Source organism: Salmo salar, chromosome 04 (assembly GCF_965601325.2).
Source record: "Salmo salar chromosome 04, fSalSal1, whole genome shotgun sequence".
Lineage (NCBI taxonomy): Eukaryota > Metazoa > Chordata > Actinopteri > Salmoniformes > Salmonidae > Salmo > Salmo salar.
This window is the reverse complement of record NC_138294.1, coordinates 59714366-59740461: the sequence shown is the minus strand read 5'-3', so window position 1 is coordinate 59740461 and position 26096 is coordinate 59714366. Positions and strand designations below refer to the sequence as shown.

The 26096-nt window shown below is 41.8% G+C and overlaps 1 long non-coding RNA gene across 2 annotated transcripts in view; it reads right to left on the bottom strand.

Annotated features, from left to right (window-relative positions):
- The window catches only part of LOC106603548 (uncharacterized), a 101929-nt gene that overhangs the window by 73237 nt on the left and 2596 nt on the right, over positions 1–26096 (bottom strand). For both annotated transcript variants that reach the window (XR_001328432.3, XR_006769644.2), the window contains exon 2: positions 19318–19650. This is a non-coding gene — a long non-coding RNA (uncharacterized LOC106603548). The remainder of the gene's footprint in view (positions 1–19317; positions 19651–26096) is intronic.

Sequence of the window (26096 nt, the reverse complement as noted above, 5' to 3'; positions counted from 1 at the left end):
TTACTGATTGGTCTGAGGCTTTTGAGCCCCCTTCCCCCCTCCCCTAAGCCGCCCTTCTGACCCTCCACCCTGCCAGCCCCCCATATGTCTGGTGACAGGGAGCGTTAGAAGGCTCACCCCTGCTGCAGTCTGGCCAGGCTGGACTGTAAGTGAGCACTGAGCGAGCACAATCTGTCTGTCTCCCTCTTTTCTGTCTCCCTCTTTTCTGTCTGTCTGTCTGTCTGTCTGTCTGTCTGTCTGTCTGTCTGTCTGTCTGTCTGTCTGTCTGTCTGTCTGTCTGTCTGTCTGTCTGTCTGTCTCCCTCTTTTCTGTCTGTCTGTCTGTCTGTCTGTCTGTCTGTCTGTCTGTCTGTCTGTCTGTCTGTCTGTCTGTCTGTCTGTCTGTCTGTCTGTCTGTCTGTCTGTCTGTCTGTCTGTCTGTCTGTCTGTCTGTCTGTGTGGACCCAGTGAGTAGGGCAGATGTTCTGACTTTCTGACTACCTGTCTGTGTCTAAATGGCTGGGGAAGATGTTCTCTCAACGCTGGCTTGTCGAGCTGGGCCCTCCACTGTAAGTGAGACCAATCACAGCCGGGGTAAACAGTGACAAAAATCTCTCTCCCGAGGAGAGCGAGGTAGAGAGGAGACATCAATTTTCCCCATCAGCCACCACCCCTCTACGCCAGCCTTTCATAAAGTATGGGTCGCGACCTACGTCGCGGACCTGTTAATGGTGGGTCACCACGTGTCAGAGTAAATGTATAATTATTTATTTAATTACTGGAATTGATTTGGCCAAGTGCAACTTCGCTCTCTGTTCAGTGTGCTCTCTGCTTAGAAGCGATGTCTTTGCTCTGCTCAGTTTGGCAGCTGCACGAGTGGGGGGAGATGCCCGTGTGCTTTGCGGTTTACCAGATCTTTTTTCGGCAGTTTTCTTGAAGATCACTCCGCGACCCACACGCTGCAGCGCTGTCGTTCAGCAGCAGATGATGCGCCGTCGTTCAGCAGCAGATGATGCGCCGTCTTTCAGCAGCAGATGATGCGCCGTCGTTCAGCAGCAGATGATGCGCCGTCGTTCAGCAGCAGATGATGCGCTGTCGTTCAGCAGCAGATGATGCGCCGTCGTTCAGCAGCAGATGATGCGCTGTCAGCCACTGACTTGTTATTCCCACTCGCCATCACTCACTGCTGTCATCAAATGGACTCAAGCTAGCCACATGTTCTGACTGAGCTCAATCGTCATGAAACGCAAATACAACGATTACTATCTCTCTTGGTTTCATACAAACTGAGTGCTTATTAATGAGTCACTCAAAACAAACAAACTAAAACAACACGTCCTGACCAAACATCCACAGCATGACGGTAAACCCAGGCAGTTCTTTCAGAACAGGGCAGAATGCTTCAGGAAACAGTGCTTCGACAGTGGACGAGTAAGTCAACTAGCAAGGCATTGTTGTCATTTAAAAAAAGGTGATGATAAACAGAAATAAGGGAGTACTATCTCTCATAGTAGTAAGTGTGAGTTTCTCTTTCAAACAATCCCCTTGTACACAGCTAATAGCTAGCTAACTACTGATAGTGCAACACTAAGTAACAGTACATATGAAGATTAAAAATGATCAGGCCTTACTGTAGAAATTATTGTTGAAAACAAGTCTAGGTTGGAACTGTTGCTGTTAAAATACAAGCAATCATTTTTATTCTCAACTGCAATAAACTGATTGAAGCCATATGCTTTTTGAGGAAAACACTCTCACACAGTTATGGGTTGCTCATCTACAGGAAGAAGCGGTCTCCTGCATGACTGAGAAAGCAGTAGATGTTCTGATCCAGTTTGACACCACATACCTATGTGAGTCAGGGTTCTCAACTCTGACCTACTTAAAAAACACAAGTACCTCAGTGTTGCACTGTCAGAAATTGAGTCAAGAATAGACCTGCTTGTTGAAAACTTCAACCAGTTACACACCACTCATTAGGACTGTGTGTATGTGTTTTCTGGTCTGTGATGTGATCAATCAGTTTATTCCAGTTCAGAATAAAAAAATATTTATTGTATTTTAACATTATTTTTTTCAACTATCCTTTCTACAGTAAGATGTACAGTAGGCCTGATCATTTTTCATCTGTACTGTTACTTACTGTAGGGTTGCACTATCAAAAGCCTCTGTGTGTGTTCTGTTATATATCTGTGTGATGTGATCAATCAGTTAATTCCAGTTCAGAATGAAAATTCTTTATTGTATTTTAACAGCAACAGTTCCAACCTATCCAGATATGTAAGAGTGTTTTTTAATGGGGAAAAGTATGAATTGCTTTTATATGGGTATTTCATTTCATTTCATTGTTATTTGTTTTTGTCTATATTGCATTTGTTTTATGAATAAGGGCAATGAAATGTACCGACATGTACTTATAGTTGCACGTTTTCACAAGCTTGGGTCCCAGAAAAACACAGAATTTCTCATTTGGGTCCCAGGTTGAAAAAGTTTAAGAACCCCTGTCCTACGCAAACGGATTTCATTACACATGCTCACGTTTACACACACACACGCATGCACAAAAAACACACACACAGTCAATGTCACACCATTCAATGGCAAACACCAGGAAATGATTTGGACAGACATGCTCTGCCCAGTGAGTAACAGACTATAATAAGATATTGTTTCAGCTCTCCTTTAAAAATACTGGTCATAACCACTACATAAACAAACCTATCATATGTGTTTTATTCAGTCATCATATAAAAATAAATAAAGAGAGTCGCACACTCTACATATACAAACTCCCAGTAATTTATTGGGTAAAACACCAATGTTTTGGCATCACTGTGCCTTCTTTGGGCGTTTGTATATATGTATATAGATTGTGCGACTCTATTTATTTATTTTTATAAATTACAATTAACTCGCCGATAGTCAGCACCTCCACACTAACTATCTCATGTGTGCCCCAGCTCAAGCGTTTTACTTTTCACTCATCATAAAAGAATGAGTTTTCACCAGGTTTCTGGTTTTGACAGGAAAATACAGCAGGAGAGCTAGATAGAAAAAAGAGAATGGGGAAAAACAGGAGTCTTCCATTTGGCCCTCCATCTAGCCTATTCATTGGCTCTGTTTAATTCCTTTTGGGACGCATAATCCTTTCACGTTCAATGGCAAATTTAACAGTCCCAAAGGCCCACGCACCAGACTGATCAATAGAAAACCAGACAACTAATTACTGCGCACACCACGCCCTTTCTCGCCCCCTCTCTCTCCCCCTCTCCCTCTCTCTCCTGCAGCTGTAGGGTTCATGCACAGAGAGCAGCAGCCAAGCAGTATTAGGTTTCCACTTCCCAGATCTCCCTTAAAAGCCTCTAAACCTGTCCCATAACATCCCTTCAGTCACAAACATACGTAGAACACACACGCACGCACACACACACACACACAGACCATCACAAACATTTCAAAAACAGAAAATACATATTTTTTGTTCTGTGTTCTGATTGAGTGGGATGTTCACATTTCTCTGGAATTAAAATGTACCCAAACCGTATAAGATGCTTAAAATTAACCCCAATTACCCATTGATAGTATTACATTTAGTAGTAACTACTAGCTAGCAGGACAATAGTTGAGGGGATAATCTAGAAACAATAGCAATAATGTTTGTATCCTCTAGCTTTACTACCATAAAATAATCCCGTAATTTATAGCTCATTGTAATAGATTTTTATTTATTTTTGTTCACCTTTATTTAACCAGGTAGGCTAGTTGAGAACAAGTTCTCATTTGCAACTGCGACCTGGCCAATATAAAGCATAGCAATTCGACACATACAACAACACAGAGTTACACATGGAATAAACAAAACAGTCAATACTACAGTAGAACAAAAGAAAACAAAAAGTCTATATACAGTGAGTGCAAATGAGGTAAGTTAAGGCAATAAATAGGCCATGGTGGCGAAGTAATTACAATATAGCAATTAAACACTGGAATGGTTAATGTGCAGAAGATGAATGTGCAAGTAGGAATACTGGGGTGCAAAGGAGCAAGATAAATAAATGAATAAATAAATACAGTATGGGGATGAGGTAGGTAGGTAGATGGGCTGTTTACAGATGGGCTATGCACAGGTGCAGTGATCTGTGAGCTGCTCTGACAGCTGGTGCTTAAAGCTAGTGAGGGAGATATGAGTATCCAGCTTCAGAGATTTTTGCAGTTCGTTCCAGTCATTGGCAGCAGAGAACTGGAAGGAAAGACGACCAAAGGAGGAATTGGCTTTGGGGGTGACCAGTGAGATATACCTGCTGGAGCGCGTGCTACGAGTGGGTGCTGCTATGGTGACCAGTGAGCTGAGATAAGGCGGGGCTTTACCTAGCAGGGTCTTGTAGATGACCTGTAGCCAGTGGGTTTGGCAACGAGTATGAAGAGAGGGCCAACCAACGAGAGCGTACAGGTCGCAATGGTGGGTAGTGTATGGGGCTTTGGTGACAAAACGGATGGCACTGTGATAGACTGCATCCAGTTTGTTGAGTAGAGTGTTGGAGGCTATTTTATAGATGACATCACCGAAGTCGAGGATCGGTAGGATGGTCAGTTTTACGAGGGTATGTTTGGCAGCATGAGTGAAGGATGCTTCGTTGCGATATAGGAAGCCGATTCTAGATTTAATTTTGGATTGGAGATGCTTAATGTGAGTCTGGAAGGAGAGTTTACGGTCTAACCAGACACCCAGGTATTTGTAGTTGTCCCCTGTATTCTAAGTCAGAGCCGTCCAGAGTAGTGATGCTGGATGGGCGGGCAGGTGCAGGCAGTGATCGATTGAATAGCATGCATTTAGTTTTACTTGCGTTTAAGAGCAGTTGGAGGCCACGGAAGGAGAGTTGTATGGCATTGAAGCTCGTCTGGAGGTTAGTTAACACAGTGTCCGAAGAGGGGCCAGAAGTATACAGAATGGTGTCGTCTGTGTAGAGGTGGATCAGAGAATCACCAGCAGCAAGAGCAACATCATTGATGTATACAGAGAAGAGAGTCGGCCAAAGAATTGAACCCTGTGGCACACCCATAGAGACTGCCAGAGGTCCGGACAACAGGCCCTCCGATTTGACACACTGAACTCTATCAGAGAAGTAGTTGGTAAACCAGGCAAGGCAATCATTTGAGAAACTAAGGCTGTCGAGTCTGCCAATAAGAATGTGGTGATTAACAGAGTCGAAAGCCTTAGACAGGTCGATGAATACGGCTGCACAGTAATGTCTCTTATCGATGGCGGTTATGATGTCGTTTAGGACCTTGAGCGTGGCTGAGGTGCACCCATGACCAGCTCTGAAACCAGATTGCATAGCGGAGAAGGTACGGTGGGATTCACAATGGTCGGTAATCTGTTTGTTAACTTGGCTTTCGAAGACCTTAGAAAGACAGGGTAGGATAGATATAGGTCTGTAGCAGTTTGGGTCTAGAGGGTCACCCCCTTTGAAGAGGGGGCTGACCGCGGCAGCTTTCCAATCTGTGGGAATCTCAGGCGATACGAAAGAGTGGGGCATGCTTATTTAAGATGGTGAGGAAGGCACTTTTAAAGAATAGCCAGGCATCATCTACTGACGGGATGAGGTCAATGTCATTCCAGGATACCTCGGCCAGGTCGATTAGAAAGGCCTGCTCGCAGAAGTGTTTTAGGGAGCGTTTGACAGTTGGCAGACCCATTACGGATGCAGGCAATGAGGCAGTGATCGCTGAGATCTTGATTGAAAACAGCAGAGGTGTATTTGGAGGGCGAGTTAGTTAGGATGACATCTACGAGGGTTCCTGTGTTTACGGATTTGGGGTGGTATACGAGTCATTACTTAATAAATTGTTATACCGTTGTTGTAAATGCTCAACTAAACTAGTATCATTATGGGGCAAACGCTGGTAATTATGTCAGAAGACAACAACTGGAAAGTGAAAAAAAAAGGGTTAAACCAAACATGACACTCATTTCTACCCTAGGGTAATTTATTTATGGTATGATCAAGGCATTCTATTTTTTGTCACCGAGTTAGCCCTATAACGATTCAAAATGTCACCGTTGCGTTAGAGAGTAGAGATATTTTATGACCGCAAGAATGATATTTTCTGCGTGTTTTGAATTTACAGTCAAAATGGCATATTCTTTTAGAACTATAGCCTTTAAAAACATTACTATTCTACATTTTGGCACACTAAAAACAAATGATACCATCACTTTTTACTCAACAATTGACATCCATACTTTATCATGGATGGGAAGGGATGGGAGTGCTTTCCCCCTGGCCTGAGTAAATAGCCTGTCTGTGAAAAAAAGGCTCTGTGCTAACCCAACCCCATGTTGTGCTGTGTCTGATGGACTGCTAGTGGTGGGGGGGGGAAATCGATATAGTTACATGTCGCAATTATTTTGGACGACATTATATTGATACTTTGACTCAAAGTATTGATTTTTTTATGTAATAATCGCCGGTATTTTTTATGTAATAATCTCTGGTATTTCTTTTATGTAATAATCTCCAGTATTTTTTTACGGAATAATCTCCAGTATTTTTTTACGGAATAATCTCCGGTATTTTTTTAACGGAATAATCTCTGGTATTTTTTTATGGAATAATCTCCGGGATTTTTTATGGAATAAGGTATTTTTAATTCTATAAATTTGTACTCCATCTTCTTTTTAGCCAGCAGGTTTGCAGCACTTTTATTTCCATGTGATCAAAACTCATTTTCTCATGCTCTCTCTTGTCGTTCTGCAGCAGACATACAGTGAGAAATATGTTTGGAACACCAAATCTCAATATCGAAACGCAATACATATCGTATCGGTGCCTAAGTATCATGATAGTATCGTGAGGTCTCTGGCAATTCCAAGCCCTAACGACTGCTGTCCTAACTTTATAGCCTTATTTTAATGTCTCCAGTCATTTCTATCCGCCAGGCTTTGATCATGACCCTACATCCCAGTCTCTCAGCACTCAGTAGCAGACTCCCTAATATGCCAGTGGGGTTTAAAACCTCGCTCAATTAAGATCACTTTTATTAGACAATGGGACGAGTTAGCCTCCTGCTGACCTGCAAGGGGCAGTCCTTTGTCTCACAGCTAATGTTGGCCTTAGCATATTGTGCCTGCATTATCCTCCACCCCTCCCCCCACACACACAAACTGACTGCACCCCCAAGATGGAGACAAAAAAATGGTATACAGTTGAAGTCAGAAGTTTACATACACCTTAGCCAAATACATTTAAACTCCGTTTTTCACAATTCCTGACATTTAATCCTAGTTAAAATTCCCTGTCTTAGGTCAGTTAGGATCACCACTTTATTTTACAAATGTGAAATGTCAGAATAATAGTAGAGAGAATGATTTATTTCAGCTTTTATTTATTTTATCACATTCTCGGTGGGTCAGAAGTTTACATACACTCAATTAGTATTTGGTAGCATTGTCTTTAAATTGTTTAACATGGGTCAAACGTTTTGGGTAGCCTTCCACAATAAGTTGGGTAAATTTTGTCCCATTCCTCCTGACAGAGCTGGTGTAACTGAGGCAGGTTTGTAGGCCTCCTTGCTCGCACACACTTTTTCAGTTCTGCCCACAACATTTCTATGGGATTGATGTCAGGGCTTTGTGATGGCCACTCCAATACCTTGACTTTGTTGTCCTTAAGGCATTTGCCACAACTTTGGAAGTATGCTTGGGGTCATTGTCCATTTGGAAGACCCATTTGTGACCAAGCTTTAACTTCCTGACTGATGTCTTGAGATGTTGCTTCTATATATCCACATAATTTTCCTGCTTCATGATGCCATCTATTTTGTGAAGTGCACCAGTCCCTCCTGCAGCAAAGCACCCTCACATCATGATTCTGCCACCCCCGTGCTTCACGGTTGGGATGGTGTTCTTCGGCTTGCAGGCCTCCCCCTTTTTCCTCCAAACATAATGATGGTCATTATGGCTAAACAGTTCTATTTTTGTTTCATCAGACCAGAAGACATTTCTCCAAAAAGTATGATCTTTGTCCCCATGTGCAGTTGCAAACCATAGTCTGGCTATTTTATAGCTGTTTTGGAGCAGTGGCTTCTTCCTTGCTGAGTGGCCTTTCAGGTTATGTTGATATAGGACTCGTTTTACGGTGGATGTAGATACTTTTGTACCTGTTTCCTCCAGCATCTTCACAGGTTCCTTTGCTGTTGTTCTGGGATTGATTTGCACTTTTCGCACCAAAGTACATGAATCTCTAGGAGACAGAACGTGTTTCTTCCTGAGCGGTATGATGGCTGCCTGATTCCATGGTGTTAATACTTGCGTACTATTGTTTGTAAAGATGAACGTGGTACCTTCAGGCATTTGGAAATTGCTCACAAGGATGAACCAGACTTGTGGAGGTCTACAATTTTATTTTCTGAGGTCTTGGCTGATTTCTTTTGATTTTCCCATGATGTCAAGCAAAGAGGCACTGAGTTTGAAGGTAGGCCTTTAAATACATCCACATGTACACCTCCAATTGACTCAAATGATGTCAATTAGCCTATCAGAAGCTTCTAAAGCCATGACATAATTTTCTGGAATTTTCCAAGCTGTTTAAAGGCACAGTCAACTTACTGTATGTAAACTTCTGACCCACTGGAATTGTGATACAGTGAATTAGAAGTTAAATAATCTGTTTGTAGACAATTGTTGAAAAAATTACTTGTGTCATGCACAAAGTAGATGTCCTAAGTGACTTGCCAAAACTATAGTTTGTTAACAAGAAATTTGTGGAGTGGTTGAAAAATGAGTTTTAATGACTCCAACCTAAGTGTATGTTAACTTCCGAATTCAACTGTGTGTGTGTGTGTGTATATATATATATATATGGTGGATTTATATATATATATATACTGCTCAAAAAAATAAAGGGAACACTTAAACAACACAATGTAACTCCAAGTCAATCACACTTCTGTGAAATCAAATTGTCCACTTAGGAAGCAACACTGATTGACAATAAATTTCACATGCTGTTGTGCAAATGGAATAGACAACAGGTGGAAATTATAGGCAATTAGCAAGACACCCCCAATAAAGGAGTGGTTCTGCCGGTGGTAACCACAGACCACTTCTCAGTTCCTATGCTTCCTGGCTGATGTTTTGGTCACTTTTGAACGGTGGCGGTGCTTTCACTCTAGTGGTAGCATGAGACGGAGTCTACAACCCATACAAGTGGCTCAGGTAGTGCAGCTCATCCAGGATGGCACATCAATGCGAGCTGTGGACAGAAGGTTTGCTGTGTCTCTCAGCGTAGTGTCCAGAGCATGGAGGCGCTACCAGGAGACAGGCCAGTACATCAGGAGACGTGGAGGAGGCCGTAGGAGGGCAACAACCCAGCAGCAGGACCGCTACCTCCGCCTTTGTGCAAGGAGGAGCAGGAGGAGCACTGCCAGAGCCCTGCAAAATGACCTCCAGCAGGCCACAAATGTGCATGTGTCTGCTCAAACGGTCAGAAACAGACTCCATGAGGGTGGTATGAGGGCCCGACGTCCACAGGTGGGGGTTGTGCTTAGAGCCCAACACCGTGCAGGACGTTTGGCATTTGCCAGAGAACACCAAGATTGGCAAATTCGCCACTGATGCCCTGTGCTCTTCACAGATGAAAGCAGGTTCACACTGAGCACATGTGACAGACGTGACAGTCTGGAGACGCCGTGGAGAACGTTCTGCTGCCTGTAACATCCTCCAGCATGACCGGTTTGGCGGTGGGTCAGTCATGGTGTGGGGTGGCATTTCTTTGGGGGGCCGCACAGCCCTCCATGTGCTCGCCAGAGGTAGCCTGACTGCCATTAGGTACCGAGATGAGATCCTCAGACCCCTTGTGAGACCATATGCTGGTGCGGTTGGCCCTGGGTTCCTCCTAATGCAAGACAATGCTAGACCTCATGTGGCTGGAGTGTGTCAGCAGTTCCTGCAAGAGGAAGGCATTGATGCTATGGACTGGCCCGCCCGTTCCCCAGACCTGAATCCAATTGAGCACATCTGGGACATCATGTCTCGCTCCATCCACCAACGCCACGTTGCACCACAGACTGTCCAGGAGTTGGCGGATGCTTTAGTCCAGGTCTGGGAGGAGATCCCTCAGGAGACCATCCGCCACCTCATCAGGAGCATGCCCAGGCGTTGTAGGGAGGTCATACAGGCACGTGGAGGCCACACACACTACTGAGCCTCATTTTGACTTGTTTTAAGGACATTACATCAAAGTTGGATCAGCCTGTAGTGTGGTTTTCCACTTTAATTTTGAGTGTGACTCCAAATCCAGACCTCCATGGGTTGATAAATTGGATTTCCATTGACTATTTTTGTGTGATTTTGTTGTCAGCACATTCAACTATGTAAAGAAAAAAGTATTTAATAAGATTATTTCATTCATTCAGATCTAGGATGTGTTATTTTAGTGTTCCCTTTATTTTTTTGAGCAGTGTATATATATATATATATATGTAAATGGTTTCTATCGATCGATCGATAGATAGCCATTTACGAATGTACCCCCTGACTACAACACGTCCACCCCTACTTCTGTCTGTCTGTCTGTCTGTCTGTCTGTCTGTCTGTCTGTCTGTCTGTCTGTCTGTCTGTCTGTCTGTCTGTCTGTCTGTCTGTCTGTCTGTCTGTCTGTCTGTCTGTCTGTCTGTCTGTCTGTCTGTCTGTCTCTCTGTCTGTCTGTCTGTCTGTCTGTCTGTCTCTCTGTCTGTCTGTCTCTCTGTCTGTCTGTCTGTCTCTCTGTCTGTCTGTCTGTATGGCTGGCCCATCAAAAGGGTGGCCTGGCGCTGAGGTGGTTAAAGAACCCCAGCCGGTTTAAAGTGGTCCAGAGGCTAGCATCATGTGGCTCACACCATTCAGCCAATTGAGACAAGCTCCCATTAGATTGCAAACAAGGAGGACGAGCTCCTGTCAGCTCCAAAGACGAGAAGACAAATTGCTCCATGATCTCTTGACCCTCAAAAACAGGGCACCAGTCCAAAACAAACTGCTCTTAAACTGATGAAAATGTGGTTTATCTGCCAATTGGAGATTATGTAAATCAGCAAGCATACAGCCAGAGAAAAAAGATCAGCACTTTTCATAAATAAGGTGTCGGAATCATCAGTCTCTTAGTCTGGCCCCAATCTCTTTTACTAGTGGTGAATGGCTGAATAAAAAAGACATTTGTTTGAGAATTGGGGGCATTGTGGGAAAAAAATACCCCCCCGCCTCGCTCTCCCTTTCTCTGTTTCGTGTCAGTCAGGAGAGCTGGATAAGAGACAGTTCAGTGGTGAAGAGACACGCAGTATCCATCGCAGACATGACATCATTCTCTTTAGGACCAACCCGATGGGGGCCGTTAGTGGGAGAGCTCTATTATTTGCAGGTCCAATAATACAAAAGGCATGCACACGTGCGTGTGGGTCTGCACATGTGACAAGTGTATTGCATATATTTGATGGATTTGGATTCTCTATTTTCCAATACAATTGACAGACATACAGGACCAATTTCTTCCAGTAAATAGGGAATATGGGCTTATAACGTACAGTGGCAAGAAAAAGTATGTGAACCCTTTGGAATTATCTGGATTTCTGCATAAATTGGTCATAAAATTAGACCTGATCATCTAAGTCACAACAACAGACAAAGACAGTCTGCTTAAACTAACACACAAATTATTGTATTTTCTTGTCTACATCGAACACATAATTTAAACATTCACAGTTTAAGTTGGAAAAGGTATGTGAACCCCTAGGCTAATGACTCTAATTGGAGTCCGCTAACCTGGAGTAAAATCATTGAGACAAGACTGGAGATGTTGGTTAGAGCTGCACTGCCCTATAAAAAAAACTCACAAAATTTGAGTTTGCTATTCACAAGAAGCGTTGCCTGATGTAAACCATGCCTCAGAAGACCCAAGGTTAAGAATTGTTGACTTGCATAAAGCTGGAAAGGGTTACTAAAGTATCTCTAAAAGCCTTGATGTTCATCAGTCCATGGTAAGACAAATTGTCTATAAATGGAGAAAGTTCAGCACTGCTGCTACTCTCCCTATGAGTGGTCGTTCTGCAAAGATGACTGCAAGAGCACAGCGCAGAATGCTCAATGATGTTAAGACGAATCCTAGAGTGTCAGCTAAAGACTTACAAATATCTCTGGAACACGCTAACATCTCTGTTGACGAGTCTACGATACGTAAAACACTAAACAAGAATGGAGTTCATGGGAGGACACCACGGAAGAAGCCACTGCTGTCCAAAAAAAACATTGCTGCACGTCTGGGGTTCGCAAAAGAGCATCTGGATGTTCCACAGCGCTACTGGCAAAATATTCTGTGGACAGATTAAACTAAAGTTTAGTTGTTTGGAAGGAATACACAACACTATGTTTGGAGAAAAAAAGGCACAGCACACCAACATCAAAACATCCCAACTGTAAAGTATGGTGAAGGGAGCATCATGGTTTGGAGCTGCTTTGCTGCCTCAGGGCCTGGACAGCTTGCTATCGTCGACGGAAAAATGTATTCCCAAGTTTATCAAGACATTTTGCAGGAGAATGTAAGGCTATCTGTCCGCCAATTGAAGCTCAACAGAAGTTGGGTGATGCAACTGGACAACGACCCAAAACACAGAAGTAAATCAACAACAGAATGGCTTCAACAGAAGAAAATACACCTTCTGGAGTGGCCCAGTCAGAGTCCTGACCTCAACCCGATTGAGATGCTGTGGCATGACCTCAAGAGAGCAATTCACTCCAGACATCCCAAGAATATTGCTGAACTGAAACAGTTTTGTAAAGAGGAATGGTCCAAAATTCCTCCTGACCATTGTGCAGATCTGATCCGCAACTACAGAAAATGTTTGGTCTTGGTTATTGCTGTCAAAGGAGGGTCAACCAGTTACCCACCCTGCACTGTGAATGTTTACACGGTGTGTTCAATAAAGACATGAAAACATATAATTGTTTGTGTTATTAGTTTAAGCAGACTGTGTTTGTCTATTGTTGATCACATTTTATGACCAATTTATGCAGAAGTCCAGGTAATTCAAAGGGTTTACATACTTTTTCTTGCCACTGTATATATGATATGTACAAGGTCAAATCAATGAGGGTAATGATGCTCAACATTCACATTTGGTCATGTGGTTGCACCCGCCTAACTTTGACTCATTGGACCTGCTTCAAAGATTACATTAATACAAATCAGTCCATACACAAAATAACTCCTAACACATTCAAACCATGGCAACATACAGTACACTACTCAATGCGCTCTCTTTTTCCTGCTGTTCTGAGAAAAGCCTCTTTGGGCCTTAGCTCCTGTTAGGGTCTCGGGCTGGTGTTTTCATCCTGAATGGCACCTCTGTCAGTCATGTAGCAGCTAGCTGTTTGCGGCAGGCTAGCAGCTAATAAAACACTGGGACTAATTGAGATTTTCCTTCCATTCCCCACTAACATCAATAGGGCTAATTTACTGCCTGATGGGAGGCTGAGACTGAGTAACCGGTCACAGACAGACGGACAGGGGCCAGACAAGTTATAGACAGACAGATGGCTAGCTATGGCATAAAAAACAGACATGAACTAAAACATTTTTTTTCTTCTTCCACAGACAGAAACAGACATACCTGGCACAAGATTTAGGCTATTTCAAAAGAACAGAATACCCTATTTTGAGTTGACTCTATAGGCTATTATACTAAATATCTATCTGAGGTTCAACTTCAAGGCAAGGGGATCATTTAAAACTATTTTGATACTCACCTCATGTCTAGATTATATGAATGAGAATGTTTGTTTTGAAATCAGTATTTGTACATCTCTCCCATTGTTCCCATGTTCAATCAAAAAAAATTGGTCTGAGAGATTCACAAGACTATAACATTGGAATGTTATGCCCTACCCTGGCTGGCGAGGACTGCCCTACCCTGGCTGGCGAGGACTGCCCTACCCTGGCTGGCGAGGACACTCAAGTGAATACTAATAGGCACACAAACTAAAGAAGATGATTTTTGCATTTTATTAACTTAAGATTCTCACCAAGACAGACAGACAGTCCAGACAGAGAAACAGTAGACTATGCATTGCACAAGAACAGTATAGGCCATTTTAAGAGATTTAAGAGAATTAATGCAAATGTATGCGGCTAACGAACAATACCTAGGCCCAATCCATTACCTTTGAAACTATCCTCTTTGAACGGCTAGATCTGAATAAATGGGTTGGATGGATGGCTTCGACTGTTCAGTAATCGAATTGCAAGTCCTTCATATACTAAGAACCCAAATAATATGCTTAAAAAGACCTTGCACTGCTACCCTCAGGATTCATTATTCTTAAAGGAGGTCAGAACGAGCAACAGGGACATCACCAGAGTTTCATAACCAGGGGCTCAGCCCTGAAGGCCAGGGGCTGACGGGGGACCCCCAAATCATTGTATTTGCAGGTCTGAGAAAGAAATAGCCTTTTCTAAAATAATTTCCTGCAATTCTACATCATTTTACATGACTGGAGACATTACAATAATATTTAATACCCCAAATGATCAAAATGACTCTGACATACTGAGATCAATAAAACAGACGATCCCATGTCTTAAATGCAACCAATAGCATAGGCCAATGAAAAGAGTGGATACACAGATTGTAGGGCTACAATATGTGGAGGAAATTATAGTCCACTAACTTTCCATTGGCACTCACTTATCCAAGGTCCTGGTGACATCCCTGACAAGCAATGGAAACTGAATTTATCCTCTCTGTGCGTCAAAAAAATATCTTGGCACTTGAAGGCTACACCTACAGACAGGTACGACACTTCCATCTTACAGTATATAGGCCTAGGCTACAATACTTGTAGCCATACATGATTTAATGAAAAGTAGTAAACATACACATCTAATAACAGACTAATAAACACAATCAGGCAATAGTTACCGTAAACAACATTGTTTCACATTCTTTAATAACCGACTCATAAACACAATTATGCAATAGGATACAGCTGTCTTCACAGCTTCCCCAGCACTTCACAGCTTCCCCAGCACTTCACAGCTTCTCGGGAAAACGCAACTTATTGTAGCCTTACACAGAGGAAAGAGTAGCGGAGGAAGGAGTTCGCTTCTGCTGCAGTGTTCGTGGTAAAATATCACACGTTGTGGTGGTGCTTCGGGTACAACACAGGTTAATAAGACACTCACCGCTACCGGACGCAGGTAAAATAATTCTATCTCCACCAAAACAGCCAGAAATAAATCAATCTGCCTTCACAAGCTTTGTGGTTATTGCCACTGTGTTTCCAGAACTTAGATGAAGCCATTCTTATAACAGAAACGCACATCTCATTTCCCACCCAGAATAGCTGGACGAGGACAGAATAAAAGCAGAAAGCCATGCGATGAGAGAGAAAGAAAGAAGTAGAAGTAGTTGTATGACTGAAGGGCCTGTAATGACTTCATAATCAGGCCTCGTTAGGGAAGGTGTGTGATTCTGCTACTTCAGGAGATAGTGACCTACATGCCCAAAATAGAGAACTATATTCTGTAGAGGTCACACTTTGTGTGTATTTATTTTTAAAAAGTGCAGGGATAACAGACAGTCAAGGCCCCTGATGTATCTCCTCGCTTCATACAAACACTTAAAGTTTGCACCTGAAAATAATAAAATACATCTATCAGTGACAACGTAAAAAGTGGAGCCCAAAATCAAATAATGCTAGCACTAGTCTCTGCTACTCTCCAGTTTATTTTTTATTTTTATGCCAGCGGCCATGTCCTGAAATACCAACTTACACTGGAGAAAGCAGTCCATTAACGGCTGTCAAAACACTTCATGGACAGACACTCAGAAGAGCGAGAGCGGAGAGGGCGAGAGAGAAAGAGAAAGGCAGAGAGAGACATAGGCAGGGAGAGAGAGGGGGGGTGAGACACAGAGAGCGAGGCAGAGAGAGAGAGAGAGAGAGAGAGAGAGAGAGAGAGAGAGAGCAGAGAGAGAGAGACAGAGAGAGAGAGACAGAGAGAGACAGACAGACAGACAGACAGACAGACAGACAGACAGACAGACAGACAGACAGACAGACAGACAGACAGACAGACGTGAGTGAGTGAGTGAGTGAGTGAGTGAGTGAGTGAGTGAGTGAGTGAGTGAGTGAGTGAGTGAGTGAGCTAAAACACCCCAGAGACGGCCCTTCAAAGTGAGACCGAAACATCAAAGCAGTGAACACAAACCTGTACCTGAGTAGCTTGGGGCAGTTCAGTCACTCACATCACGTGCTGTTTCACCACAGTAGCATTGAAGAGAACTCCCTCAAGGAGGCTAGCTATTCCATGTACACGTTAAAGAAAGTCGCTGTGTCATTCAGAGTAAAATCTACTATAACGCCTATAATATTGCTAATATTTCACATTAAAAAGCCTGTCTACATATCAAATTAGTTTTGAATTGTAATAGCGCCCTTGATATAGTCTAATGAGAAGTTGGAAGAGCCAACTCAACCTGTTTTTATATTTCTAATCAGTCAAACAAATCAGATTGATTGATCCCTTAGAGAGGATAGAGTAATGCGAAGAATCAACCCGTTATTATATTTGGAAGTTAAACAATGTCACAAGCTAGGTTTCAATCCAATTGGCGACAGATTTTCATGCGAATATTCTAAAATCTGCATAAAATATGGACATTTTCTCACCAGTGGTGTGTTTCCACCAAATGGACTTGTTGCAGATAAAAATCAGCGTTTGATGGGTACTGCACACAAAATGTACTTTTTCGCTTAAGTTTTCATGTAACTAATACAAATCGAAAGTTCAATGTGTTTCCATCGTATTTTCAACTCTACCGATAGTTTTGTCACAAAAACTGTTGCGTTAAATAGCAAGTGCCTCCTCTGGTCTTGGCACCGGCACTCTAGCCAACAGCTCGCAGATACAGTAAGGGTAGGCTGTGCAGTTGCCTAGTCTACATGATTAAATTATTATGGATAAGAGCGAGAATATTTGTATTTGTCAAACGGCAGTAAAGCATCGATCATCATGTCACCAGAATAAGACCCTCAATATTTATTGGAAAGCATCAAGCTCATACCGTGTACTTTCACCACCCTGTGAACTTATTTCATCTGTATCCTAATAAACAGCATGGTTTCCCCGAGTCGTAGTGGGAGGACCACACACCATATCACCGCGTGACTCCAAATTTACTTCGATATGAAGTTTATTTTATCAATATTTGCACATAAATGAGTTTTCCGGCATAATACATTTTACAGAAACAAAAAGATCCCACTATGTCGAATGCACAAATGATCTGTCGGCATTTATAAAATTACACCGAAACTTCCTGTCTCCATCACAATTGTCATTATTTTTTTTTAATACGATATGACTTTACTCATGGTTAATATCTTATGAGTTACAATATGTAAAACATATCTTGCCGGTGTAGAGGCATTTTTGCATTTTTAAGCCAATTTCCTGCAATTCTACAATTTTCTCCATGGAGTTGAGTGAAATCTTAGCAATTTGAAAGATAATTTCCTGCAATTCTACACATTTTTCCATGTAGCTGAGACAACATTTTACAGTTTTAAAGCTAATTTCATGCAATTCTACATATTTTCCCATTGAACTGAGAGAAAATGTTGCAGTTTTAAAAGCTAATTTCCTGCAATTCTATGCATTTCCACATTGCTAATACTGTGTTCTTATGCTCAAACATAATAACAGAATCAATAATAATAAATTCAATTCTCCATGTCCAGCTTTTATTTTGGTGATTGTTAGTTCTCAAAGATCATATGATTAAAAGATACCTAGGTATTTTCTACATACTTTACCTGATTTTAGTCATTTAAGTTTACAATGGAAGTGTTCCCCCCTGAATGAATGGTAAATAATGATGAGTGAAAAAGTTAGTATGTCTTGGGGGTATGATAATTGTGTCTATCTAACTCACCATTACAATAGGTTAGCATTTTTTTGGGGGGGGGGTATGATATTTATGCCTCTAACTTTCGTCACTCATCATTATTCGCGATTCATTCAGGATTATATGTAATCATGGTAGCATCCACATGAATGTAGAAGTGTTTAGAAACATTCAATTCTTATTTAGAATAAAAGTGACTCCAAAATGACACAATACATGATTTACCATTCATTTCTATTGGGCACAAAATAATCTCAAACACAACCAAAACAAACAGCAAATGCATCCAACAAATGTGTAGAGTCACAAGCTTGATATAGTCATTGCGTGCTATGAATATGGGACCACTTTGTTTTTTACCTCTTTAATACACATAAGTGAAATTGTCCCCAATACCTTTGGTCTCCTAAAATGGGGGGAACTATGTACAAAAGTGCTGTAATTTCTAAACGGTTCACCCGCTATGGATGAAAATACCCTCAAATTAAAGCTGACAGTCTGCACTTTAACCTCATAATCATTGTATCAAATCCAAATAGCTGGATTACAGAGCTAAAACAACATAAAATGTGTCACTGTCCCAATACTTTTGGAGCTCACGGTAGATTACACTGTTTGGATTTAGGTGGCCCGAAAAAACACATAGGCGGCCCGATCAAGGGGCCCGACAATGGCAGAAAAATCCCTGGAGATGAACCACAAACAAAGTGCCAAAAAGCAGCCTTTCAGCAACCTTTTCATTGAATCAAGATTTATGGGGCATACTAGCGGTGCAGAGCCTGACAAATTCTGAATTGTGCCTCTGTCTGTGGACAAACAGTGAAACCACACACTGAAAACTGCATACTATCAATTAGCTCCACGAGCTACGACCACAATGAGCTACAGTTGAGGCTCACAGTCATTTCCAAGTTTAAGTCAGGCACATGCTTCACTAGAACGAGCAAAGTCCCACACGAAGAAGACAAGCAGCACTTTTGCTGAGTTTATGCGTTTGTTCCTGACAATTATGAATTTGGTTTGTTTAAACACACAACCCCCCACAAACATTCCCTTCCCCCTCCTACCCCATCCTTGCACCCCCCTATCTTCTACCTTGACCCTCCAGCACCATTCAAAAGCACAAAGCACTCTTTGTATACTGTAACACTGCAATTCAAATGCATTGATGCCCACTAGAGACAGACAGATGCTCATCAAAAGTAGTCAACATAGAAATGGAAAGATTGAAAAGTATGATAAAAAATAGAGATAATAAAGAAGTACAACATAAAGAACAAAATAATAATGAAGAACAAGAATAGGAAGCATCAGTTCGTAGCCTGCGCATTCCTAAGAGCACAATTAGGTGTGTAGGTAACTTTTCCACAGAGTAAGAGAAAGAAGGAGTGAGACAAACACTCACCACTATGCAGAACAGAGCACCACATCCAGCGCCAGGAGGAAAAAGATTCCCCTCTCTCCCTCCTCGGATCCACTCCATGTTTCTGAGCTCCCATATGGCGGCCCCCACCCCCACTCCTCGGAAAGAGAGAGAGAGAGAGAGAGAGAGAGAGAGAGAGAGAGAAAGAGAGGGGCGGTAGTCCCGTTGTGTGGATGGGGAGGTGCAGAGGGGGAAATCGGCTTTTGCTCCCTCCGTGCAGCTGTGCAACCCCATCAGTATCTTCACAAATCCAATCCTCTCCACCGTGTGTGTCTGCGGCACAGTGGAAAAAGCCAACGGAAAAAAAGTGATCCCCTTACACACACACACAGCAGCCCAGAGAGAGTGGGAGAGAGAGAGAGGAGGAAAGAAAGAAAACAAGTGTCAGTGAGAAGGCCGTGTCAGCTGGAGAATAATAGCAGGTTTAAGTTTTCGCTGTTTCCTTAAGTTTGTTGAAGAACGAGGCAAGAGCCTCCAGGCAAGGAAACAGCACATAATTCCTGACGGCAGAGACTTCCTTCTCTCTCTCTCTGCTAATAAGCCTGGCTGCGAGCCCCTCCTCAGGGCACTGGAATGTAAAGGCCAGAGTTTCAAGAGGCCCAGTTAGACCTCAGAGTCACTGCACCGTGACCCAGGGATCAGACACAGCCAGCAAGTGTGAGTGAGTGAGTGAGTGAGTGAGTGAGTGAGTGAGTGAGTGAGTGAGTGAGTGAGTGAGTGAGTGAGTGAGTGAGTGAGTGACGTGGGAGGGGGTTGAAGTGTGTGGGGGGGGGGGGCAGTTTTGCCTCATAAGATCACATAACCTGACCTAGAGTCACTTAAAGATAAAGCTCTTTAGTTACTCTCACAGCTGCAGTGGTAAATACTAGTAGCATCACTCACATGGTAATAGCATGGTTACTGCAAGACAGTAATTGTAACATTACTATGATTCTCAATTGAACTTCACTTCCTATTACTAAGATTTGCACAAACTCCTTATGACCATTGCTTTCCATTAAGCAGTTAGTGAGGGAGCATAGATACAACAGAACAGAGTGGTCTGGAGTTTGTAGCCATCTCCACAAAACTAGTTGTTTACTTTACGAACTCCCTGAACTGGGGGAGGGAGGCTCCTCAGTCCTGCCTTTCTTCAGTCTGATCTATCAAAGTCATAAACAAGGCAGAAACACACATGCTTCAAGCCAAGGAGAAATGTGTTGCTGATAGACTAATAACACAGATCACTGGGTATGAAGGAATGACGCAGAGACGCAGGGCTCAGGCTACATCCAAACCTTCTGATGAAAATAAGGGACATTACAAACGGCAGCTTGACTGAGTGCAGCTAACCCCATAGTCTCTGTGCTGTTTGGATGACATGTCAACTGCAAATTAGGGAGAGGAATGATGGCAAACTTTTTTCTCCGTTTGGCCACAACTGCAGTTCAAGTTGGCTGTACGTATGTAGAGTTCTTATATAATATAAATCATACATCTGATTGGCAAATACTTTAATTCCATGCTGCTTAAAAGACAAATAGAGCACCAATATATAAAACTGACAAATTGTAAACAAATAAGTCATGATTTAAAGCAGCAATTCTCAACTGGTAGGTCGCGGATGTCCGTGTAAATGTTATGTTTTATTTATATAAAATAAATACTCCAGTCTGAACTTAAATGGCTAAAAGCAGGTAGAAAGTGAATAAATAATTTAAATCACTGAAGAATTTTTCTTCAAAAATAGCAGCACTATTTAGAGGATTTGGTTTATTTAGTGGTCTCAAACCAGTGTGATTATTAACATTACTCATCAAGAATATGGGATGAATTGAATTATTGACAATGAAAAAAGGTGGGATTCATTTTACTTTGTCATACAGTACCAGTGAAAAGTGAGGACACACCTAATCATTCAAGGGTTTTTCTTTATTTTTACTATTTTCTACGTTGTAGAATAATAGTGAAGACATCAAAACTATGAAATAAAACATATGGAATCACGTAGTAAACAAAAAGTGTTAAACAAATCAAAATAAAATTTTTGATTCTTCAAATTTGCCTTGACAGTTTTGCACACTCTTGGCATTCTCTCAATCAGCTTCACTTGAAATGCATTTCCAACAGTCTTGAAGGATTTCCCGCATACGCTGAGTATTTGTTGGCTGCTTTTCCTTCACTCTGCAGTCCAACTTATCCCAAACCATCTCAATTGGGTTAAGGTCGGGTGATTGTGGAGGCCAGGTCATCTGATGCAGCACTCCTCTGCCCTTCTTGGTCAAATAGCCTTACACAGGCTGGAGGTGTGTTTTGGATCATTGGTCCTGTTGAAAAACAAAATGATAGTGGGACTAAGCGCAAGCCAGTTGGGATGGTGTATCGTTGTAGAATGCTGTGGTAGCCATGCTGGTTAAGTGTACTTTGAATTCTAAATAAATTACTGACAGTGTCACCAGCAAAGCACCCCCACAACACCTCCTCCATGCTTCACGGTGGAAACGACACATGCGGAGATCATCCGTTCACCAACTCTGCGTCTCACAGAGACACGGCGGTTGTAACCAAAAATCTCACATTTGGACTCATCAGACCAAAGGACAGATTTACACAGGGTCTAAAGTCCATTGCTTGAGTTTCTTGGTCGAAGCAAGCCTCTTCGTCTTATTGGTGTCCTTTAGTAGTGGTTTCTTTGCAGCAATTTGACCATGAAGGCCTGATTCAAGCAGTCTCCTCTGAACAGTTGATTTTGAGATGTGTCTGTTACTTGAACTCTGTGAAGCATTTATTTGGGCTGCAATCTGAGGTGCAGTTAACTCTAATGAACTTATCCTCTGCAGCAGAGGTAACTCTGGGTCTTCCTTTCCTGTGGCGGTCCTCATGAGAGCCAGTTTCATCATAGCGCTTGATGGTTGTTGTGACTGCACTTGAAGAAACTTTAAAAAGTTCTTAACATTTTCTGGATTGATTGACCTTCATGTCTTAAAGCAATGATGGACTGTTGTTTCTCTTTGCTTATTTGAGCTGTTCTTGCCATAATATGGACTTGGTATTTTACCAGACAGGGCTATCTTCTGTATACCACCCCTACCTTGTCACAACACAACTGATTGGCTCAAACGCATTAAGGAAAGACATTCCACAAATTAACTTTTGACAAGGCACACCTGTTAATTGAAATGGATTCCAGGTGACTACCTCATGAAGCTGGTTGAGAGAATGTCAAGAGTGTGCAAAGCTGTCATCAAGGCAAAGGGTGGCTCCTTTAAAGAATCTGAAATATAAATTATATATTGATTTGTTTAACACTTTTTTGGTTACTACATGATTCCATGTGTTATTTCATAGTTTTGATGTCTTCACTATTATTCTACAATATAGAACATTTAAAAAAATTAAGAAAAACCCTGGAATGAGTAGGTGTCCAAACTTTACAATTGGTACTGTATATAACGGCTACATTTGCTATGAAAAAGTATTTAAAAAAGTTTTCCAGATTGCAATTTGGCATAAACAACAAAAATTGCGATGTGAATATTGGGTCGCGACTGAGACAACCTGGTTCAATTTGGGTACCGAGGAAAAACCGGTTGAGAAGCTCTGATTTAAAATATATCATGTGCTACAAATAACATGTCCAAAGTTCAATATGTATCATTCATTTTATAACTTTTCCCCTCACAGACAAAAGCTTAAAGTCACTCAACCACAATATAGTTATTTTCAATATTCTCTGCTTTGAATTCTATCACATTTCACGGTGACTATATTCCAGTGCAAATCATCACTCAAGGCAAGGGAGAGACATAATCAAATAGAACACATATTTTGATTTAATAAAAACTTGGGTTGGGAATACATAAGAGTGTGGGCAGAAGCACTAAGGTTCTGTTTGTCTTGTTTGTTGTATGATTATGTGTTAGATGGAGTGAGTCACCATGGCTGCATTTGCACAGGCGACCTGGTTCTGATCTTGTGTCACTAATTGGTCTTTTGACCAGTCAGATCAGATCTTTTGCCAGTGATTGGCCGGGGGATCGGAGTCGAGCTGCCTGTGTAGAGGTAGCCTATTATCACCAGGTTAGATACATAAGTTTGATTTTATAAAATAATTTGATATTATACAGTTGGAAGTCGGAAGTTTACATACACCTTAACCAAATACATTTAAACTCAGTTTTTCACAATTCCTGACATTTCATCCTAGTAAAAAAAAAAAAATCGCTGTCTTAGGTCAGTTAGGATCACCACTTTATTTTAAGAATGTGAAATGTCAGAATAATAGTAGAGAGAATGATTTACTTTAATTCTTTCATCACATTCCCAGTGGGTCAGACGTTTACATACACTCAATTAGTATTTGGTAGCATTGCCTTTAAATTGTTTAACTTGGGTCGAACATTTTGGGTAGCCTTCCACAAGCTTCCCACAATAAGTTTGGTGATTTTTGGCCCATTCCTCCTGACAGAGTTGGTGTAACTGAGGCAGGTTTATAGGCCTTCTTGCTCGCACATGCTTTTTCAGTTCTGCCCACATATTTTCTATGGGATTGAGGTCAGGGCTTTGTGATGTCCTCTCCAATACCTTGACTTTGTTGTCCTTAAGCCATTTTGCCACAACTTTGGAAGTATGCTTGGGGTCATTGTCCATTTGGAAGACCCATTTGCGACCAAGCTTTAACTTCCTGACTGATGTCTTAAGATGTTGCTTCAATATATACACATAATTTTCCTCCCTCATGATGCCATCTATTTTGTGAAGTGCACCAGTCCCTCCTGCAGCAAAGCACCCCCACAACATGATGCTGCCACCCCCGTGCTTCATGGTTTGGATGGTGTTCTTCGGCTTGCAAGCCTCCCCCTTTTTCCTCCAAACATAACAATGGTCATTATGGCCTAACAGTTGTATTTTTGATTCATCAGACCAGAGGACATTTTTCCAAAAGTACGATCTTTGTCCCCATGTGCAGTTGCAAACCGTAGTCTGGTTTTTTTATGGTGGTTTTGGAGCAGTGGCTTCTTCCTTGCTGAGCGGTCTTTCAGGTTATGTTGATATAGGACTTGTTTTACTGTGGATATAGATTATTCTGTACCCGTTTCCTCCAGCATCTTCACAGGGTCCTTTGCTGCTGTTCTAGGATTGATTTGCACTTTTCGCACCAAAGTACGTTCATCTCTAGGAGACCGTACGCGTCTCCTTCCTGAGCGGTATAACGGCTGCGTGGTCCCATGGTGTTTATACTTGCGTACTATTGTTTGTACAGATGAACGTGGTACCTTCAGGCGCTTGGAAATTGCTCCCAAGGTTGAACCAGACTTGTGGAGGTCTACAATTTCTTTCTGAGTCTGATTTCTTTTGATTTTCCCATGATGTCAAGCAAAGACGCACTGAGTTTGAAGGTAGGCCTTGAAATACATCCACAGGTACACCTCCAATTGACTCAAATGATGTCAAATTAGCCTATCAGAAGCTTCTAAAGCCATGACATATTTTCTGGAATTTTCCAAGCTGTTTAAAGGCACAGTCAACTTAGTGTATGTAAACTTCTGACCCACTGGCATTGTGATACAGGGAATTATAAGTTAAATAATCTGTCTGTAAACGATTGTTGGAAAAATGACTTGTGTCATGCACAAAGTAGATGTCCTAACCGACTTGCCAAAACTATAGTTTGTTAACAAGACATTTGTGGAGTGGTTGAAAAAACAAGTTTTAATGACTCCAACCTAAGTGTATGTAAACTTCCGACTTCAACTGTACATTACATGTATTATATTTAGTATTGCATTGTTGTGGTATGATTATTGAACATGGTTTTTGATATCTCATGTGTTTTAGTAATTAATTAAGGCAGCCCCCCGCACCTCTCTGATTCTGAGGGGTTGGGTTAAATGCAGTTGAATACATTAAGTTGGACAACTGACCAGGTATCCCCCCTCTCCCTATCGCCCTAAATTGTTATGACATTGTAATGCCTGTCCAACTACTGCTGTAATCCTGCTATAAGAACTTGTGTGACATTTTGCGTGTGGGAAAATCTAATCAAATACATACAAAAACATTTTTTTAAAGCGTGGGCAGGGAAGACGCCAATCATTGATTTATTTCATGGAGAGCGCATGTGTTTGAAAATGTTTCTTAATGAAGACATTTTGGTTTGGCACAGACACAATTGACATCACTCACGGGGGACAAGTTCTTCAAAACCGTCTCCAAAATATGGTTGACTGTCACATAGATCAGTCAAGTTGTTGATATAAAGAAAGGTTTCTTGAGGACAACCTCATAAATACCTTTAACGCAAGTTAGGATATTCACTCTTCCTGCCAAATGGCTCAGGGGTTATACATAAAACTAGATAGGCCTATGCCAAGGGATTTGGCAGGGGAAACAATGCTCTTAGTGAGTCCCTCTATGATCTAGGGCGGGAGCTAGGAGAGGGAGAATTAAAGGAGTTTTTTTTTTAAACACGCTGAAGGGGCTTGAGATTTATATTTTATACAATTTATAACCCTGTGGTTTGAAATGAATGTTTCTTCATATGTTAAATACATCTCGTTTGCTGGACTGACTTGAAGCAGCAGATCGAGGAACTTTCTGCTGAATATGACAGGCTTTGGATGCATGGTTAATGGCATGCCTGAGGTCTGGAGCAGCCCTCTGCTCTCTGCCTGCAGCCTACCATGACAGGGCCTCTCTATTACACCTTTTATACCAAGACGTTTCCTTTCTATCTTAAAGGTATTCCCTGCAACAAAACCTGTACTTTTATTTCTGCCAAC